The 10,155-nt window shown below is 36.2% G+C and overlaps 1 long non-coding RNA gene across 3 annotated transcripts; it reads left to right on the forward strand.

Moving 5' to 3' along the window:
• Positions 1–815: 815 nt before the first annotated feature.
• LOC131646969 (uncharacterized) lies at positions 816–3,268 on the forward strand. Of its 3 annotated transcripts, none has more exons than XR_009297689.1 (4): positions 816–1,288; positions 1,414–1,554; positions 1,670–2,128; positions 2,964–3,268. It is a non-coding gene; the product is annotated as an uncharacterized LOC131646969 (long non-coding RNA). The 3 variants fall into 3 exon arrangements; XR_009297690.1 differs by lacking the exon at positions 2,964–3,268 and adding an exon at positions 2,433–2,622 and having other exon boundaries at positions 816–1,337; XR_009297688.1 differs by lacking the exon at positions 2,964–3,268 and adding an exon at positions 2,433–2,622.
• The last annotated feature ends 6,887 nt before the right edge of the window (positions 3,269–10,155 follow it).

Genomic DNA, 10,155 nt, shown 5'->3' on the forward strand with positions numbered 1-10,155 from the left:
TTTTCTTGGTATTTTTTAATGGGAGTTTATTCAAGTATTTTTAGATGTTTTAATGTTGAAAAGAAAAAGAACTAGCCTAATATGAATGAGGAATTCTACTTATTATTATCATGGTTTCTACCTAATGTTAGGATTTAAAAGAAACACGAAAAATAAAGCGGAAAGTAGAATATTGAAAATAGCATGAAAAAGAACAAGTCAAAATATAGCACAAAAGTGAATTAAAAGTACTATTATTTTTGAGTTTTTTGATATGAAAGGTGAACTCTAAATCAAGCAAAAAGAGAGATTAAAACCATAAGCCTAAAAACTAAAATTTTTTATGAACATTTTCTATGACAAAATATGTGTATCAAAGTCTAAAATGATGGTGGAAAAATTAGTATTTTTTATTTGATTAAAAGAAATGACAAAGCCTAGTTAAAAGCATAAAAAATAAGGAAACAGGGGGTGCAAATTGAATTTGAGGGTGTGATTAGTAGCTGGGCGTAGGGCCCAGAGGGTGGCCCAAGGCAGATTGTTCTTGTCTATGATTTTGTTGCCAGAATGTGTGCATCAATGGGCCAAGGAGGTGTTAGCAGCGAAAAGCCCAACAGATTTTTGTTATAGAATTTTGTTTGTACAATGAAAGAAGAAGGTGCGTGGGCCAAAGGGGGTGCGCTAGTAAAGCGAATAGGCCCAAGGGATTTCTCTTTTTGTTACAGTTTTTTAACATGATTTTTTATTAAGATTTTAATTGTTTTTCAATTAACAAATTTAATCAAATAAAAAGAAAAAAAATGGAAAATAGAAAGAGGAATTAGGGTTTAGTTTGTACCTTTTCAAATTCTCCCTCGACCTCTCGAATGAAGAACGGCGGCGCCTCTGATTCTACTCCGGTTGGTTGCGCCGCTGCCACACCACTTCGCCTCTTTCCTCACACTAAACTGCTCCTCCTTCCTTCTCCCTGAGTCAAGATTTCGTCACCTCTCTCTCACTCCGATCGAATCGACGCTCGGCCTCCGTAAACCTCCGCTCCGCTTTCTCGATCTCTTTCCGGTACCTCTCTTTCAATCTCCGCCGTGAACGATAACACTTCATTTCTCCCAATATCGGTTCTTCGTCTCAGCTTCTCAGTTTTTTTGACTCTCAATCTCCTTCTCACTTCTCTTTTGAGTTTTGAATCCTCACTGTTGAGAGATGACTGACGATTGATAATGGATGAATCGTGAATTATGGTGGTGAATCTTGGAGATGAATCTTGGAGATGATTGACGATTGATACACCGTGATTGTTGAATCGACGAAGGTATGAGGTTGATTCACTGATATTGTTGAAAACGATGAAGATGATGAAGGTGATTGTGACGTGTTTGATGCAGTGTGAAGCTGAAGATCGTTATGTTGATTGTAGCTTCCCCTTTGTTTTTGCAGATACGGAGATGAAGAAGTGAAGGTGTAATTCAGAGGGATTCGGTTCTTGTGATGAAGATTGAAGAAAAAGAGGATGAACCAGATTTGAACGGGTGAAGTTTCAGAGAAGGAGAGAGAGTTCTTTCTTCGATTCTGTTACAGGTTTGCGTAATCTTTTCCCTTGAACCTTTTCTTCCAACTTTCTGTTACGTTTTCGGTTATGCCGGTGAGTGGTTTTCTGATTCTTTCTTTTCTGTTATCAATTTCTGATGGACAGAGAGAGTGATGGTGATTGAAGATTGAATAAGGTTGAAGATGAGGGTGGTTAGGGATGAATTCAGAGAGTGATGGTTCTGAGATCAGAAATGGTGGAGAGGGTTGATGGTAAGAGCGTGCAGTTCAGAATTATGATGAAGATGAAGAATGGTTATGGAGGAGATGAATGAAGGAATGGTGGAGGAGAGTGGAAGAGGATGAAGATGAAATGGTGTGTGGTTGTGGAACTTAGGCTTAACACATCTTCATTCAAAGTTTACAAGCGAAACTATGATGAAGATTGGTGGTTGTGCTTCCAGGTGTGTGTAGAGAAGGATGATGAAGAGTGAGGATTGGAAGAGAGTGTGTAGCATTTATATATGAGCGATGATTGAGGAATAATGGTGAATCCTTGGGTGTGGAGCCTGAATCATAGCTTGCAATGAGCTTTTTTCGATTTCTCGAGTGTGGGACTTGGAAGGTATGTTGATAGTTGTTGTAGATAGCTGAATGAAACTGTTTTAATTGTTTTCTGATTTTCTGTTAATTGAATATGGTTTTGATATGATGAAGGACTGAATTTTTGGAAGTTTGGATGGTTATTTTTTCTGTTGGAGTTTTCTTTGGTAGTTATAAAATTGGTTAGTGAATCTGCAAGTTTGTTAATAGTTAGTTATAATTGTTAGAGGCTTTATTAGATGGCAGTTATGGGGTTAACAGAGTCTGGACAGTTAGTTATGGACTGGAAATTGAATACTGGTTTTTTGTGATTGAATTGAATGCAGGGCTGCTTTAAGGTGTATGGTATGTGTTGTGAATGGATGTTGGGTGTTGCTGCTGTTCGTTTTTTCTTATGTTTGTGAACTGGAAATAGTTAGTAGGTGATTACAATGGAAGTTAGCCTGTTCAAAAACGGTCCGATGCAGCTCGGTTAGAACTAAGAGATTGCTCTGACACTTAATGAAATGTGATGTTTAAATGGTATAATGTTGAATGAATATTTCTGAAATTTTGTACTGATATGAGTGCTGATTTATTGTTGTATGTACTATAGGTGATGCTGCCAAAATGAATATGTATAATTCTGGTATTGTATGAATATATACTATAGGGACTGTTTTGATTTAGTTCTTGGGACTGTTTTGAATGACAGTAGTTGTGTGATGATGAATTGGTTTAGTTAGAAATAGTAGTCTGTGTATGCAGGAAGCTTGTATATTTTCTGAGTTCTTTGGTTCAATCTTGGTTAATTTGGAACTGAAGCATAGGGCTGTTTTTGATGTTTTCTTCTCTTGAATATGCTTCTATTGCTGCAGGATATTTACATGAATTGAAGAGGGATGCTCATGGTTTTTGTTGTGAATGAAACATGAGGTCAGAGGCTGGCGGTTTGGAGGTTTGTGATGCACATGGTGATAACTTCAAGGGAGTGGAATGCAAAGGCTCTAAAGTTCAGAAGTGGAATAGGTCCAGGGTAGGAGTTGACTTTGGTCAACTGTGTGACCAAAAAGTCAACAGTTGACTAAAGTCAACTATAGGTCAAAATATGTAAATTCTTGTAATGGTGTACTGTATTTGGATTTTGCAATGTGAATTGGACTTTTGAATTTTTGTAATGGATATGGACACTTTCTGATGAATTTTGGAATTGGATATTTGAATGGTGATAGATGGACATGGCTTGGCTTTTGTAATGAAATGTAATGAAATGGTTCATTTTTTGTAACAATACTTGATATGATGTGATGGAGTAATGAAATTTTCTTCATTCTTTAAATAGCCTTTGAATATGTTCTTCCCTCCATTTTGCTTTCTTTTTGAATTCAATCGTGCATTTCCCTCCTTTCTTCAGATGAATGAATACACACCCTTTTGGCGAAGTTTCAAACGAATAGCTTGGATTCCAAGTACTCAAAATGAACCATTTTGGATTGAAGAATAAACCAGATGACCCCCTAACAATAAGATGATCATAGGAACAACCCTGAAAATCCACCAGTTGACACAAGCACAACAAAATGAACCTTACTCCACTATTAGTTGAAAGCCTCAATAGAAACAAGCCTGCATAAAGTATGAACTTCAAGCCATGTGAAACCTCAGCTCTATCTACGACCTCGATCCCTTTCCAGTTTTATTGATTAATGATGCATGTCATGTTAATGCCTTAGTGAAAAGGTATGTACATGAATGTAAAGCCTAAGCCAGTTAGAAGTAAAGGGGTAGGACAAATTTGGGGTATGACAATGAGCCCCAGATCATTGAAATCTAAGCCAGGTATTTTTTGTATCTCCATAGCTTTCATACGGTCTTCCAGCTGTTGGTATTTTTCATCATCCGGTTCGTCCCCAGAATGATCATTTTCTTCATTTGAAGAGAGAGAGGGTTTAGCAGAACCCTGGTTGCTTTGATTGTCTTCTGGTTCATCATCACCGACTGTTTCAGGGATCGGTGGCTTTTTGAACTTTTTGACTGGGATTTTGATCTTCCTTTTCAGGTGACTCACGCCTACAGATCCTTTGGGCTTCTTTTTCTTCTTGATTATCAGGGCTTTCAGTTCTTGTTGCCCCTTTGCCAGTTCCAGAATTGCCACTTGAACTTGGGCATTCTGTGCTTCGAGATTCTTGATGCTCATTTCAGATTCCATCTCTTCTGACTGAAATAAACAGCGAGAAGATGAGAAATCCGTCATGTGAACCTGTTATGCAATGTGTATGACTGGATGCCATGTGTATGCAATGTATGAAATGTATGTGCAATGTATATGAATGCAATGTATGAAATGTATATGCAATGCATGAAGTGAAATGTGTGTGCAATGTTTCAAGGATCTTAGAGTTTAGATTTGTTAAAGAAGAAACAAACGTTAGTTAATCAATTTATTTCTCTTTTTTTTTGCTTCTTTTTTCTTTGCCTCATTTGGGCTTACAAGACAGAAATAAAATAAATGATCCTTCAGGTCTCCCGTGGACGCTTTCTCTTTGCCCCCAGGAATGTGTTGATCTGCTGTTCTTCTTGAAGCTGTCCGGTGAGCTCCAATATCCTTCTCTCATAGTCTTGACAGTATGATTTGAAGGTGTCTCTTTCCTCTTTGAGTTGAACCCAAGATTTTTGCAACTCTTCTAGGTCAGTTGGCATGTCCGGGTGTAGAATAACTTGAGGTTCATATCCTTCGACCTCTGGTTCAATAGTCACAGGTAGAACAGCAGGATATGGCATAAGGAGTTTCTGAGCATGAGTGCGGACCCATCTGAGGTAGGGTTCCATAGGAATAGAATTCCATTGCCCCAGAGTTTTGCTTTCTATTCTATAGACACTGCCCCATGCATGTATGAACCTTCGTCGGTGTCTATGAGAATCATTCTCGTAATCAAACACAATGCCATGGATAATCATGTCATGAGGACCGTTGCTCCTTGCATATCCGAATTGGCATAGAGCTAAAGAGGGATTGTAAGTGATGCCTCCTTTGATGCCAAGGAGTGGCACATTAGGGTACTCTCACAATGATCAATGATAGTAATGTCTCTTTGAAAAAAGTTGTTCCACCGGATATCTGAATGAGACAAAGACATAATCCTGCGAGACCATTGCATTCTTTGTTCATTTCTCAACACTGATCGGGGAAGATGAAATGTAAACCACCTAGCCAGTAGTGGTATACAGCACATGAGAGTTCCTCGTTTCTTCATGGTACGAGTGTGTAGAGAATGTAGAATGTCTCCCAGCAATGTTGGTACCGGGTTACGGATTAGGAAAAGGTTGATGATGTGTACACTTATGAACTGGTCGGGATTTGGGAATAAAACCAACCCATAGATCAAAAGGGCCATAACCTCCTCAAAAGCTGGATAACTTTTGTTTTCTAGCAGTAGTCGAGCTTTTTCCAATAAGAACTTGGCAAGCAAACCCTTAATTCCACTCTTTGTTTCCCAATTGGACTCGATTTCTGATTTCCGCAGATGTAAAGCAGCAGCAATGACTTCAGTTTTTGGAATCCTTTCTAAACCAGTGAAAGGTAATTGATTTCGAACAGGCAATCCAATTAGTTCAGAGAATTCTTCCAAAGTGGGTACCAACTGGTAATCAGGAAAGGTAAAGCAATGATGTTCAGGGTCAAAGAACTGGAACAGGACCCGTATCATGTCTTCTTCAAATTTTGAGGTAACCAAATGGAGTAGGTGACCATGCCTTTCAGTGAATTGAACATTCCTGGGGAATTCTGACACTAAGTCTTTCAGTTCAGATGGTACCGTTGAGATGTTGATTCGGATGTAATCTTTGGTGGCGGGAGCCATTACCTGCAAAAACAAAGGTAAACTCTTTGATCCTTGAAGTGTTTTGTGCAAAAATGATATGCTTATGATGCAAACATGTGGCACACAAAAACAAATCAAACAATAGCCTTAGGTTTAAAGGCTTGCATGGAGCTGATAGGTGATACCCTCCCCACTGAAGTTGAGTTGGTTAAAACCTGTCCTAGAATATTATTCGGGTTCTATGATCCTTGGAAGTAACATCTCAATACGGCGCTCGAGCGGCCGATCAAAATATTCCTCAAGGATAACTAACTTCGATCAATTTCAAAGCTAGCCACTTAATAGGCCACAAGTCAAGTTCAACTAAAAAGGTTCTAAGACAAATTAGTGTTTAATGACATTTCGGAAGCCTAATATACTCCTTGATCGTTTTCAAGGGACATCAGTATAAACCAAAGTATCGCACTAACGATGACTACCAGATCAACCGTATTGGTACATGCCGTACAGTTTCCTTGGTCTATTGTCATATACTTAAGGTATCTCGAGATTCGGGTTAGAATCTTTCACACAAGCAAAATACCCAAACAAACCTCTGAAAAATAGAGCAATCAAGTCAAACAATTGAAAACATCGACCTATTCTCTTAAGGTAACCCCTTTTGAAAACATTTTGTTTTTTGAAAGTATGTCCCCAGCAGAGTCGCCAGTTCTGTGGACCTCCGTTTTTTAATCCCGGGCCATGCCTCTGATCTGTAGAGATACGTGAACTGACTCTTTTTTATTGCTTAATGCTTTCGCATTTTTGAAAATTCACAGAGTCGCCACCGACCTTTTATTTTATCCAATTAAGGAAAGGTTTATAAAAGAAACAGAAAAAAGACCTTTAAGAAATTCTGGGTAAGGGGGTAGGTTATACAAAGGAAAGGTGTTAGCACCCTTTGTATCCATGGTTATCCATGGGCTCTTAAGTTTGCTTAGCTCACTTGTTTTGCGATCACTTTTCAATTGCTCTGAAATTGCTCATATGTGGTTTCAAATACTTTTGTAATTTTGAATTTTGTAATGATCCGTGTGTGGATTTATACAAAATGTTTGTTTATCTTTCGAAAGATGTTTTGAAAAGAACGTTAACTTTGTAATGATCTGTGTTTGGATGTATACAAAGTATTGTCTTTTTTTGAAAGTTTTGTTTTGAAAAACAACAGTGTATGAGAATTTGTTTGTTTTGATTTGAGCAAGCAAACTAGGAGGTCTACCCTGAGTTGTAAGGTCTTTATCCTATTTCCTTTAAAAATCTATCCTTTCACCGGATATAAACGCAAGGTTCGATTTTGTACTCAAAATAGTAGAATTTTGACTTTGATTTTGAAAAGAATGTGAAGGGATTACCTTAAGAGGTGCAAGCGTGATTGTGATTGTATTCAGATATTTTATCTTTGAAGTTAGTGATCTAACGGTTCAATTTTATCTTTGACATACACGCAGTTTATATTTGCTGGAAATTAAAATGCGGAAATGTAAAGTGCGGAAAGTAAATCTACGCTATTACATCGATTGTGCAGGAAACGTAAACTAGCCTATTTACATGAATTTGACATCCTATACATTTATCTAGGAATTTAAATTGCAAGAAAAATAAAAGGCATGTTTTTTGGATTTTTTATGATTGATTTTAATTATAATTAATGCATGATTAATTAAATTAAAATGAAGAAAAAAGATGAAAATAGATTTAAACCTAGAAATTAAGTTTAAAATATGTAAAAAATATTTGTCAATTAATTTTAAAACAAAAAACTAATTTTTTTGGAATTTTTGAAATTGATTTGAAATTGATTAAGCTAATTAATACATAATTATACAAATAATTATACAAATAACTAAAACTTAAAGAGAAAATTATTCAAAATATGTACAAAATTAGCTTATAGTATATAAACAATATTTAACATAAAGAACAATTTTTTTTATGATTTTTTGATTGGTTAGAATAATTAAAAAGCAAATATATAAATATATACTAATTAATTATGCAAAATATTGAAATTTTGAAGAAAAATAAAATATTTTTATTTCAGAAAATAATATATTATTTTAGAAGTCTAAAAATATTTTTTGTGTATTTTTTGGATTTTTGAAACTATTTTTAATTAATTTAACAAAGAAATTAAAATAAAAATAGAAAATAAAAGGATACTAATCAGATGTGGTATGCATGTGAGGGAACATGATGTAGCTGCATGATCTGGCGCGTTGGATTAGGAGATGGATGGATCAGATGGTGGAAAGCATGAGGGACCATAGCACGTGGAACACCTGCAAAACACTGAATCCAAGGTCAGTTTAAAAAAATTCACGTGCGCGCCCCCTATCCAATCAGAGGACGCCACGCATCATCTTCAACCTTCAGATGGGCTTTTACACCGTTCATTTGCAGGTGGTGTAAAAACTCCAATCTTTTACACCTGTTAATAATAGCGAATACAAGCAAACATGAGTATAAATTTGGCGCGATGCCATGGTTAAGTTCGTATTGTTCATGCGATTTTAATGGTGCTATTTAGAACTTCTAATTTTGCCTATTTCAGAAAGCCCTAAATTTTAGGTTATGAACCCTAAAATGGTAACTTCGTGTGTAAGCGTCTAAAACTTAATTAAAGTTCCAGAAATGATCTACACACCACACCAAGTCCAAATATATGTCTACATCGTGCTAGATATGCTTGTGTTATGAGATACAAGTCAGTTTTCATTTGGACAAATCGTGACCTGTGTAGCTCGATTCAGTGATGTTTAAGACTTGCAATTGATTGGAATAGTTTCAGTGAAGCTCAGAGATGATGTTTGAATGCTTAGTTTGTATTGAAATGGACTGAAATTAAAAACTCGAATTTGAATTTTCTTTGAATTTTTTCAAGTGGTTACAAGTGTATTATGAGTAAGGCTTTCTTTCTGAACTTGTCTCCCTCTTGTTACTGAAGTAAGGTAGCCTATATATAAGCATTGAGTGCTTAGAATTGAAGCTAGGAAGCATCTAGTTGCCTTTGTGGAATTCTTGAATTTTTTATATTAAAAAGCTTTGAATTATTGACCAAGTCTTCTTGTCTTCAATGCACTTGCCTTGCTCTTCAATTCTCTGCAGAAAGATGAAGATTCCTTGGGTGAGTCATGCTTGGAAATTAAGCTACCCATTATCCTTCCATTTTCCTTTTTAAATTTAATCTTATATGTGATAAAATTAAATCAAAAATGGATAAAAATGACATGGGCCTTGTCTTGGTCGTGGGACGCCCATTATATTATGGAAATGATGTTTGAACCATGAAAACTTGGCCCCATTTGGAAAAAATGCATTTTTGAGCAATGTTGGTTTCATGCATTTCCCCAAAATTTAGCCAACTTCAACAAGGTGTAAGTCCCTCAATTTTTGTCATATGAAGGAGATCTTGCACTTTTTGGAAACCTCAAAGAGTCCTCTAACCAATGTCTTTGGTCTCATGTCAAAATGATTTTTGATGCTCCTTGTGTGTCCTTTTGAAAAAAGTGTCTTTTTGTTGACTTTGAAAATGACCTGTAATGTATTTGATCATATTTTTCAAATGGTGAATGCAATGACCATGGGATCAATGGAATTTGAAAGATAATTGAATTTCCTTCAAAATGAGCTTTGGTTTGAATTTTTTGGATGAAGGATGAGAGAGTTATGATCAGTCAAAGTTGAGTTGACTTTTCAGGCAAAAACCCTAATTTTGAATCTTAGGGTTTTGTTGATTTTTGATCTTTCCTTGATGAATTATGATCATCCAATGATCAAATGATGAATCCTTTGACAAAATATGGACTTTGACAAAAAATTTCATTTTTGACTGTCTGTTGACTTTTTGGTCAAACGGGTCGTCTGTTGACTGTTTGAGCTGCTGACGGTGCGTCTGAGTGAATTGAAGTTTGAAAATTTGTATGATGGTACTTTGAGATATATGGATGTGTATGAAATCCATTTGAGCTCTCAAAAACTTGTTTCTCCTGTAAAAACAAGAAAACCCTAGTCAGGGACTGTTTATGTAGGAGACAGTTAAGCGTACCTGATTTTTGTGCAGTGTTGAGTCTCTGCTAATCGCGTGATATTCAGAAGACTTCTAGAACAAAAATCTTGGAATTTTGAATTGTGAAAGATTGATTTGATTGATGGTACAAAACACTGAGAATTGTACTGCCAGCAGTTTGGCTGTCAACTGACTGTTCAGGTA

Source organism: Vicia villosa, linkage group LG2, assembly GCF_029867415.1.
Source record: "Vicia villosa cultivar HV-30 ecotype Madison, WI linkage group LG2, Vvil1.0, whole genome shotgun sequence".
Lineage (NCBI taxonomy): Eukaryota > Viridiplantae > Streptophyta > Magnoliopsida > Fabales > Fabaceae > Vicia > Vicia villosa.